Source organism: Colobus angolensis, unplaced genomic scaffold, assembly GCF_000951035.1.
Source record: "Colobus angolensis palliatus isolate OR3802 unplaced genomic scaffold, Cang.pa_1.0 Scaffold272, whole genome shotgun sequence".
NCBI classification, from domain to species: Eukaryota; Metazoa; Chordata; class Mammalia; order Primates; family Cercopithecidae; genus Colobus; species Colobus angolensis.
Genome location: NW_012115955.1, coordinates 2,203,529 through 2,214,123, shown reverse-complemented (window position 1 = coordinate 2,214,123; position 10,595 = coordinate 2,203,529). Strand labels below are relative to the sequence as shown.

Below are 10,595 nucleotides of genomic sequence, written 5' to 3'. Positions count from 1 at the left end.
AAAAAAAAAAAAGAAAGAAAGAAAGAAAGAAAGAAAAGAAAAGAAAAAAAGAAAGAAAAAAGAAAGAAAGAAGGAAAGAAAGGGCGGGCAGATGCAATGCTGTTCATTTCTTCTTTTAATATTTCATATTTAAAGTGAAATCTGCTGCTTTTTACAGTGCATATTTGTTCTTTGACCACACTAGTGTTTTGCAAAACTTAAATTATTTGGATTTTAGAAACACCAATTAGGTCACCATGGATGCTACACTATTTCTTTTCCCAAATAATCATTTCCCTTACAAAGTGGCAATTTGCATGAATTGTAATGTTGAAAGTACACAGACTTGAGATTGGAAGGGAGCGAAGTTGCTCAAGGTCGTTTAAGTTGTTGATTTTATCTCTTAGGACTTCTACCTTCTGCGCTTCTGCAGGCATCTAAAATCAGCCAGAAAGGTTTAGGATCCCATTTCTGGCTCTTGCATTGGCTATCCCAGCTGCTGTTCCTCTCTCTGCAGTAAGAGGGTGTTTCTCTCCCTATTCAAGAGGAGCGCCAACACTTGAGGTTTGGATTCCATCTCTTCCTGCCCCTTCTGCACCATTATCTTCTCTGCCCAGGAGTAACAGCAACTGCCATAGCTAAAGACAGACCAGAAGGAACTCTCCTGAGAACTCAGGTCTCTTCATAGGCACCTCTCCTCCCCTCTCTTTCCCTTTAGGGACCTTCAAAAGCAGCTGTTTTGTTCTTCTCTTTCACTTTGATCCTTTATTTCTAGCTCTATAATATATTGTTTTTGTCTCCACCATTCCACTACAAACTAGAGGTTTAGACTCCAGAAGTTCTTCAAGAGCTTTTTATGTTGACTTTATGTATTTTTTCTATTAATAAATCTAGACACACACACACTCTTTTTAGCCATCTGCATTCTTGGTGTCTTATGTTGATTGCCAATGCTGATGCCTCGCAAGTCGAAAACTCCAAACCGTACTTTTGTTTCAAGCCCTAGGCCAGTATCCAATTTCTTTGCAGACCTGAACATCTGGATCTAGACAAGTCTAAAACTTAACTCATGATTTCCTCTGTTTGAGCCACTAGACTTGCTCCTAAAGTTGACCCTTTACACACATAACTCGTATGTGGCGAGTAAAGCCACCATCCCACTTGCTATTCAACAACACAGTTGGGGGTGATTCTAGGTGCTGCTCCCCAGCCTCTCGATTCTGTCAGTCACTCACCCAACCCTACAGATTCTCTTGCTAAAATATCTCACTTTATTACCTTATTACACGTTCCCACCCTTTCTTACCATTCACATTTTAAAAAACCGTTTACAATAATCATGAAATAAAACACTCAAGAAAATAGCACAAAATTCACATATATATTAGGTTGGTGCAAATATAATCTTTTTTTTTTTTTTTTTGGTTTGTTATTTTTTTCACCAACCTCATAGTATATCAGAAACAGCCAAGTAACCAGTCCTCAGGTCAAGCAAAAGAACATTCCTCGAATTCTGGAGGGTTCTGAGTTTTCTCTTCTGGATAACATCCTCTTCCTCCTTCTGAAGGCAGTCCCTAGCCCAGTTTAAGAGTGATCACTTCCTTACTTTTCTCCTAGTGTCTTCTCTGAGACATGTGCCCTGAAGTTCCCTCTCTGTGAGCAGTATGTATTCTCTTCCTTGATTTTCATTTCATTTTATTTTTTCATTCACAGTTACGAGTTTGAAATTCATCTATGCAGCGAAGCACAGTTGTTGTTGTGTAGGGTTCCACGGCATTAATACAGAGCACGCTTTTTTTCCCATTTGTCACTTGGGGGACACTAGGTGGTTCCTAGTTTGGAGTGGATCATAGTAACACCACTGCCTTCAGGACCCACTGCAGTTCCACTCCCTGGTATGTGTCTGAGAAACCCAGGGTGCATTCCTTGGAGTGGGATCCCAATCCCAATTGGGGCTGGTCCCAATTACCTACCCCACCACTACCTGCACTGGAAGTACAGAGCACAGCATGAATTCTTAAGTGATTTCCGCAATAGCAAATGAATCGTTCTCTTTTTCCTTTCGCCTTCGATGTCAAGGATCTTCCCAAGGTGCAGATCTGGTGATGCCACCCTTCTGCATGGCATCTTTTCAGTGACTGCCTTTCGCCTTCGATGTCAAGGATCTTCCCAAGGTGCAGATCTGGTGATGCCATCCTTCTGCATGGCATCTTTTCAGTGACTGCCCTCCACCCTTGGACAATACTTATATTTTCTAGCAATGGCATTTAGGGCTGATTGTGATCAGAGCTCTGTCCTCCAATCCAGACTCCCACCTTGCCATTTGCTTACCTTGATCGTATACATCACCCATACAGAAGTGCTCCCAGCTACTGCAACATGAAAGCATATCTTCAAGAGTTGACTCTTTACACACAATAATTCATTTATATCAAATCCTTAGGGAAGACATTCCCTTATCTCCAGCCTGAGTCCAGTGCAAGTCCCCAGGATTCTGAAATCTCTCCAGGCATTCATTTATTATAGCAGCTATCAAGTTGTATTGGAAGTATGTGTTTACATTGAATTCATTCATATCCTGCCTTCTTATACAAAAGGGTTGGATAGATGAAATATAATAGAGATGGAACCATATAAGCAGATAAGTGTGTAGCTAGACTACAGTTTAAAAAGGGGGACATTGGAAATTAGATAGACAAGCTATGGAATTCCATGTGGGCATTAAAATTGGGTCTCAGAAAGACACTAATGACAGGGACCACAAAGCAGGTGTGTGCCTTCACCAGAAGGTGGGAATGGGGGCTGCGTAGTCCATCTCTGAATTCCCAATGCCTGACACCTCCTCAGAGCAATAGGATCACATGGGTGTTGAAGTGGATACCCAGGTAACAGGCAATTTTAGAACTGCCATGACCTCATTCACGCGCTGCAGAATGATGTTGGTATATATGGCTAGACAACTGAAGTATCTGGAAGGACGAATGCCATCTACAATCTGCAGTTGCTAACTAAACTGTCTGTAGGGACAATCCATCAGCAGCTGTCACAACGACTGAGCAGGCTTAGGAGGTGGGAGCAACTAACAGGGAAATGATGGAGGGCTTTTTGAAACATCACACACTGGGGCCTGTCGTGGGGTTGGGGGAGCCGGGGGATAGCATTAAGAGAAACACCTAATGTAGATGACGAGTTGATGGGTGCAGCACACCAACATGGCACATGTATACACATGTAACAAACCTGCACGTTGTGCACATGTACCCTCGAACTTAAAGTATAATAAAAAAATTAAACATAAAGAAAAATTTAAAAAGTCGGCTAAAATAACTCTTGTTGTTCTTAAACAGCTTCCAGCTTTTTTTTTTTTTTCAGCTTCCAGTTTTATATAACTCTTTTTTCACAAGGTTAGAAGAACACGTAGGATTTAGGAACCTGTCTAACAATGACTGTCTTGAATGGCTTAGGGAGGACAGACAGGTAGAAAATGATGTGTTTTGAGACCAGCATCCTAAACTAGATTTGTTCACAACCATTGTCTGAGAGGCTGCCATTCACAGAGGCCAGATGCCAGGGAGGAGCACCTCCTGGAAACTGCATCGCCTTCCTTCCATCTGCTCACCAAGTCCTGACCACGTGATGGGACCAACAGAATTTACCCTGCCTTGTCCCCTCCAAATGTGATTTGGGAAATCAGGAAATTTTTATCTGGAGCCAGTAAGAGATAGTTTTCTTTATTCTGATTTCCTCTTGGGAGATGCACTAGATGGAAGACATCAATATTACTTTATTTCGTGCAGCCTGACATGCTAAAGTCTTGTGTGTGTTTTTTTTTTGTTTTTTTTTTTTGTTTGTTTGTTTTTTTTGAGGAGTCTCGCTCTGTCCCCAGGCTGGAGTGCAGTGGCGCGATCTCGGCTCACTGCAGGCTCCGCCTCCTGGGTTTACGCCATTCTCTTGCCTCAGCCTCCCGAGTAGCTGGGACTACAGGTGCCCGCCACCTCGCCAGACTAATTTGTTGTATTTTTAGTAGAGACGGGGTTTCACCGTGTTAGCCAGGATGGTCTCTATCTCCTGACCTCGTGATCCCCCGGCCTCGGCCTCCCAAAGTGCTGGGATTACAGGCGTGAGCCACTGTGCCCGGCCACTAAAGTCTTATTAATGAACACTTTCCCATCTTGCAGTTTCTCCGTAGCAGTTCCATGCCTGGTGGTGATGGAAAGGTTTCTCAGAACACTTAGGTTTATTCAGACTGCCAGACAAATGGCATCCTGTAGGCTTACTTAAAGTGTGCTTTTTGGTTATATTACTGTAACAGGTGAGTCTTCAATCCCCAAATTATAAGATAATAAAGCCTGAGGGCAAGGAGGATGTGTTTGATACCGTAGCTCACTTAAAGGGAAACCAAAATATGCCTGGAGAACAAAACAGAAACTGGGCATTACTTTAGAATAATAATAATTATTATTATTATTGAGGCAAGGTTTTGCTGTGTTGCCCAGGCTGGAGTACACTGGCGCTATCACTGCTCACGGCAGCCTCAACCTCCTGGACACAAGTGTTCCTACCTCCTCAGACCCTCAAGTAGCTTCCCATTAGAATTTAAAGAAAAATGCTGAGCTAAGAGATGGCATGAAGAAGGCCGGGATTACTCTGGAACTCATCACCCTGAGCCTTCACAACAGCATTGGCTTTCCTGGTGGACACCACCTCGCTCCTCCTTAGTGTGATAGAAGCCACATGACTGAGCTCAGCATTAAGACTGATGAATCCTGTCTGTTGCCCACATGCCTCCTCCCCATCTACATCCATCCCCAATAGACGTCCGAGGGTGCTCCTCCAAATGTCATGCCCCTAAGTCTTGTGCAAATTCTCATCTGACCCTATGGTGCATCCCTCCCCTCCACCCCCATCTTCTGGCCAGCCTGAGTATAGTGCATGTCCCCAGGATTCTGCCCTGTGCCCCGTCAAGTTCTCCTCTGATTTTTGCTCTCACCTTTTGACACCTGGCTGTTCTCTGGGACCACCCTGTCACTGCAGACACAGGATATTTTTCTCACACACTGCCTACATCAGGATCAGGAAGTGGAGTTGGTTTTTCCTCTTTCTTATTGTTCCTTCCTAACCTTTCCTCTCCCTCTCTCCTAACCAGAAGTCCCTGATGCTCAAGGATGTGTCTCACTGGCCTCTGCCATCCCCTAACCTGGTAATTGCCACTGTCTCCTTACCTGGTCTTTCTCAGTCATTTCAGACACTAGATCCAGCCACAGCTTTGTGCACACTCCATCCTGATCCTGATCTGTATACTGTTCATCATCTACACTGGTGTTTCCAACCTCATGGATGCCTAGGGTGGCCATATGTCATGGTTTCTCTTGGAGTGTCCCAGCTTAGGCCTATTGTCCTGGAGTAATTATCGTTGGCACCACTTTCATTCTCATGCCTCCCCATTTGGAAGATAAATTATATTGGTGGTCTTGTGGTCGGTCAGATATCTACTCCTCTGTCACTCATTCCTCTTCATCTATGTTCTCCTCTTTCCCACTTCCACCAGTCACTCCTCCATCATATCTGGGATCTTAGGCTCACCAATATATAAGATCTCAACTCTGAGCATTCAAAACACGAGTGTTGCCTCCTATTCTTTCAATTCCAAAGCAACTTAAACTTCACTGAGATCTTCCATTTGACGATCCCTTCACTCCCTCTGTGGACTGTCATTGCAATCAACTTCCTGATGCCCTCTACCCTCTACTCCACTAGAATTCCCTGCCAAACCCTCACCTGTTTTAGTGTAAGTACCTTTCTTCCTTCTGTCTGTGTCCAAGCAGAACTTGATTTTAAAACTATCAGTCACTCAACCGGACTGACTGGTTTCATCTTAAATCATGACTATAAACCTCAAATGAGCAATGATTCTACAGACCAATCCTATTCAGGTTGCCCCAACTGCAGTCTGCGAGTGTGTCAGGCAGTGGCCTTGAAGACAGAGTAATAGGATTTACTTCATCTGAATGACAGAAAGAAAATAGATTAGAAGAAAGAAAATGGAGAGAGCCTCAGGAACCTGTGGGACTCTGACAGAAGATCTAACATTCATATTTTGGGAGTCTCAGAAGAGAACGTGAGGCTGAAAGAGTGTTCAGAGACATAAGTTTTATATATTTTGTTTATATAAACAAAGGTTTATATAAACAAAGTTTTATATATTTTACCAAATTTGGGGAATTTTCTGCTGTTATGTCTTTGAATACTCTTTCTTTGTTCACATATTTCGGGATTTGTTCAAAAAGCTGAACAAATCCCAAATAGAATATATCCAAAGAAATCCATGCCAAGACATGTCATAATTACACTTCTGAAGTCCAAAGACACAGAAGAAACTCTTAAAAGCAAAGAGAGAGAGAAATGACACATCACTTTTAGGAAAACACCCACTCAAATGACAGCAGATTTCTTATCAGAAACCACAGAGGTCAGAAGAAAGTGGTACAGCATTTTTCAAGGACTGAAAGAAAAGAATTGTCAACAATGAAGCCTAAACCTGCTGAAATTATCCTTCAGGAAAATAAAGACCTTTTCCTATAAAGGACAAGGAAAAAAATCGTCTCTAAAAGACCTACCCCAAATGATTGCTAAAGACAGCTCTTCAAGCAGAAAGGAAAAGTTGAAAGGAAGAATCTTGGAGTTACCAGAAAGGAGGAAGGAACCATGGAAAAGGCAGGTAGACAGACACAAATGAGACTAGGCTTTTGTCTGTGAGTTTTAGAAACCATATTAGATGAGTGAAACCAACATAACACTATCTGATACTCAAGATGACATTTAAAAATGGGACCATAAAGAGGCCTAAATGGAAATTAGGTTTCCACATGCACTTGAAGTCATAAAATACAAGGTCTAATATTACTCATTAGAAAGAAAAAAAAAACTTCTTTCTCAACCCTGCCTTCTCCTTCACTACTTTTTCATCTCTCTGACGTTTTGCAGCAATGCTTCTTAGAAGAGCTTCACTCACCATCCCACCCTGATTTTGTTTCCCTTCATACCACTCCACCCAAAAGGATCTTTTCAAAGTCCTTTGCAATTCTGGCAAGAATAGACAGCTGATATTTTCCCAAATTGTCTTCGAGTAATCAAAGACATTTTCCTGTCAGCTCTCTCTGATGTCAGGATTATTCAGAATATGTATTTTCTGAGTCATCCTCCCTCACTGCCTTTTGTTCCTTGACATTGGAGCTATATACGTTAAAGCACAAATACTCCTAATATTTCATACGCTGGCTTCGATTTCATCATTCCTAGCAATTTGCTACCTTGAAATTAAAACCTGCTTACATCTACTAAAGCCTCAGCTTTAAAACGGCACTTGAACCAGACAGTTAGTCCTGTGGGGAATGACATAATTGCCCAAAGAACCAAGCCACAAGCTTTTTACTGTACAAAGAGTGAATATTTGCAAGAGTTAAGCCTTGTTCTATTTTCACTCTTAATTTTTTTGATGCTATGCAAAATTATGGCACTCCTAGATATGGGGCAAAATTAGAGTCTTCTTATTTTTTCTAATATTGACAGATCTTTGAACTGAACTATTTTGAGTTCAGTATTTTGAGTATTTCAAGATCAGTTTCAATTTGTAAAGATGCACATCTCAGTACAGAGCAACCTCCAGAGGAATGAGACCTGTTTAAAGCTTAGGAATACTGTTTTGCCCAAACACAATGAAAAGGAAAGGAAATGAGAATATATGGGTATACATAAGAAGTGTGTGTGTGTGTGTGAGAAAGAGAGAGAGAGACAGAGAGAGGGAGAGAGAAGCAAATTCGAATGAAAAGATACACTTTAAAAAATCCATTGGCCTGAGTTTAAATGTTCACTCAAGCAAGTCACATAGCTCCTCTGAGCCTCATGTGTGAAATAAAACATAATGCCAATCTTGCAGGATGATGGGGATGTTGTCCATGTTGATCACCAAACCTTGCTGACCTCTGTTCTTCATGAGGAAGACTCAAAGACTAGCTATTTCTGGTTTTGTTGTGGTGTTGGGGTGCCACAAGACTCCTTGTGGCCATGAGTTAGAAGCAGAGAGCACCTCAAGGATGTGCATTTGATTTTCAATGTGAGGTCACACAGAGCTCTTTGGCCTGCCACGTGGCCAGCATTCAAACTGGTGCCTTTTGGCCTGGCCTCTGAGCAGCAGGGATGAGCAGGGAGCCTTGCCGACGTGCATTGTCATGTTCCGTGGGCTGGAATTAAATTTTGGTTGTTCCAAACCCTGAGATGTTCAGTCCTGTGTTCCCAAGGCATCTTCACATTTCTGCCATATCAGGTGCCTGTTACAGTGATGGAGGTCAGAGATGCTCATTACGTGGGGACGTTACAAATGCTGCTGTTGCTTTTGCTGTGAAATCCATTCTTACTGATTCTTCTCTGGCTTTAGGAGAGTATTGTAAACTCTTTCCTCATACCACCCATCCTCACATAATCCCTTCCTCTTAAAGTCTTTGATGGACCCGCATTCATGTGAAGACAGAGAACCAAGCTGATTTTCCAACAGGCACTGGGAGTCAACCCAAGTTATTTGCTCATTGGGTGGAGGCAAGTAGCCTGAATCCTCATGGTAAGCCTGTGGCAGTGCAAGTTTAGGTAAGATAAAATTGTGGTGTCTCCCTTCTCTGCCAGACTCCGTTCTCATTGCACTGACCTTGCAATAAGACAGCCCTGAATCCTGTGCTATTGAAGAGGTGAGGCCCTCCTAAATGGCCTGCTTCATGGAAGGATTTTTGGTACTCCCATCACCACATCCACAGAGAAGGCGATTGTAGGCTGAAGGATCAGGGACTGTGATGCTGCTGGTGCAGTGAGCCGCTCTGCATTGCCAAAGCCTTATGCTGACTATAAACACCATCATTGCCAGCTCTGCTCTTTGCCAGGGTGCTCACGGTCATGGTGGAGGGCAATGAACAGACAGGAAATACCCTGGTCATGTCTGGCGTTCACATCCTTCCACCTGCAGGGAGCCATGGATCCTTTTACCGCTGACGCTGGGAGACCAGCCAGACACCATTGCTGACTCCACCCATGCTCCCTCCACTCATTCACACCTGCCACACTAATCATCCCAGAAAATGACTTCCACATGTCACCTCTGTGTTCCTCTCATAGTTCTCCATGCTTTGAGAACACAGGCAAATTCCCTGTGTCAGTCAGCTAGGGCTGCTGTGACAGAGCGCCACAGCCTGGTGGTTTAAACCACAGAGATTCATCATCTCACAGCTCTGGAGGCTGCAAGGCTAAGATCAAGGTGTGGGCAGGGTCGGTTCCTTCTGAGGCTGTGAGAGAGAACCTGCGCAGGACAAGAAAATTCTAGATTCAGCTCTGGGTGTCCAAGTCATCATGGAGGTATACCCGACACTCGCCCCCGACCAACCCACTTGTCAAGGACCTCATTCTAAATTGACTGCATTGGCAAAACCCTATTTCCAATGAAGGTTACATTCTGAGGCCCTGGGGGTTAGGACTTCAACATGTGTATCTTAGGAGGGGGCACAGTTCAGCTCAAAACACTCCCACAGTTGAGCAATGTAGGCTCTCCATCACATTTTCCAACCTTCCTTTTCCATCTTATATTCTGAATTCCATTACACTTTCCCACCATGCCTGTGGTAGCCAGACTGCTAGAACACTTCCCTGCTTGGGGGTCTAAGCCTTCCTTCTCAGGTCTATCCATCCTTTAACACCTAGCCAAATCACTTTTGTGGAGGGTTTTGGGATTCCTCCAACCTTGGTGATATGTGAGAATGCACTGAATTCAATTTTTTGCATAAACCATAGATTGGGCAGCTACTCACAGCCTTTCTTGCAATTATCCTATCTTCCAGGACAGTATCACCCTTAGACCTGGGCAAGAGAGACCACTGGGTGAGGCATCCATGGAACCCAAGGAAGAGGCGCCTATGAAGAGTCTGCAGTCACCTTCTAGACCATTTTCCCCCAGTAAACTGTGCCCCCTCCAGAGCTGAAGACTGGATCTTCCCAAGCTGACACCTCCAGTGGACAAGAAAATTCTAGATTCAGCTCTGGGTGTCCAAGTCATCATGGAGGTATATTTGTCAAGGTGGAAGAAAAGGACATGCTGTATTTTGCAGTTTGTAAGTTTGATCGATAACTTTAAAATATTTGGACCTATGCGTGGGTGCCATTTGCCTCTTAATCGGGGTTGGGTAGGAGTAGAACTTGCTACATGCAATCTCTTTCCCTATTTGCTGTACTCCTGTATTACAACATGAGCTTTTTAAAAGATAAGTACAAACGTATCTGAAAGGAACTTGGTCCTTCCTGACCCTTCAGCATAGCTTTAGCTGCTCCTGTTTAGTTCTGATATCATTATTCTTCCACTCTCCTATTTTGTGCTGAAGTAATAAGATGTTTCCATGGGGGTATGCATTTGTCCCAATAAAGGGACTTTTAGTGAACCAATAGAAGAAGTCCCCAGAACCCACCTCCAAGTCACAATGATAGTCTCACGATGCAAGGAGAAAGGTGGTTTTAGGTGCAGCAGACATGGGAATGAGGCTTCTGTGTCTCACGTGGTACCCACTCATGCCTGCTGTGCAAGTCAG

General features: G+C 43.4%; 1 long non-coding RNA gene across 1 annotated transcript in view; it reads left to right on the top strand.

Moving 5' to 3' along the window:
- The window catches only part of LOC105516009, an 18,941-nt gene extending 8,779 nt beyond the window's left edge, over positions 1-10,162 (top strand). Inside the window, exons 2-3 of the long non-coding RNA XR_001002425.1 lie at positions 387-543; positions 9,855-10,162. This is a non-coding gene — a long non-coding RNA (uncharacterized LOC105516009). The remainder of the gene's footprint in view (positions 1-386; positions 544-9,854) is intronic.
- Positions 10,163-10,595: the final 433 nt, after the last annotated feature.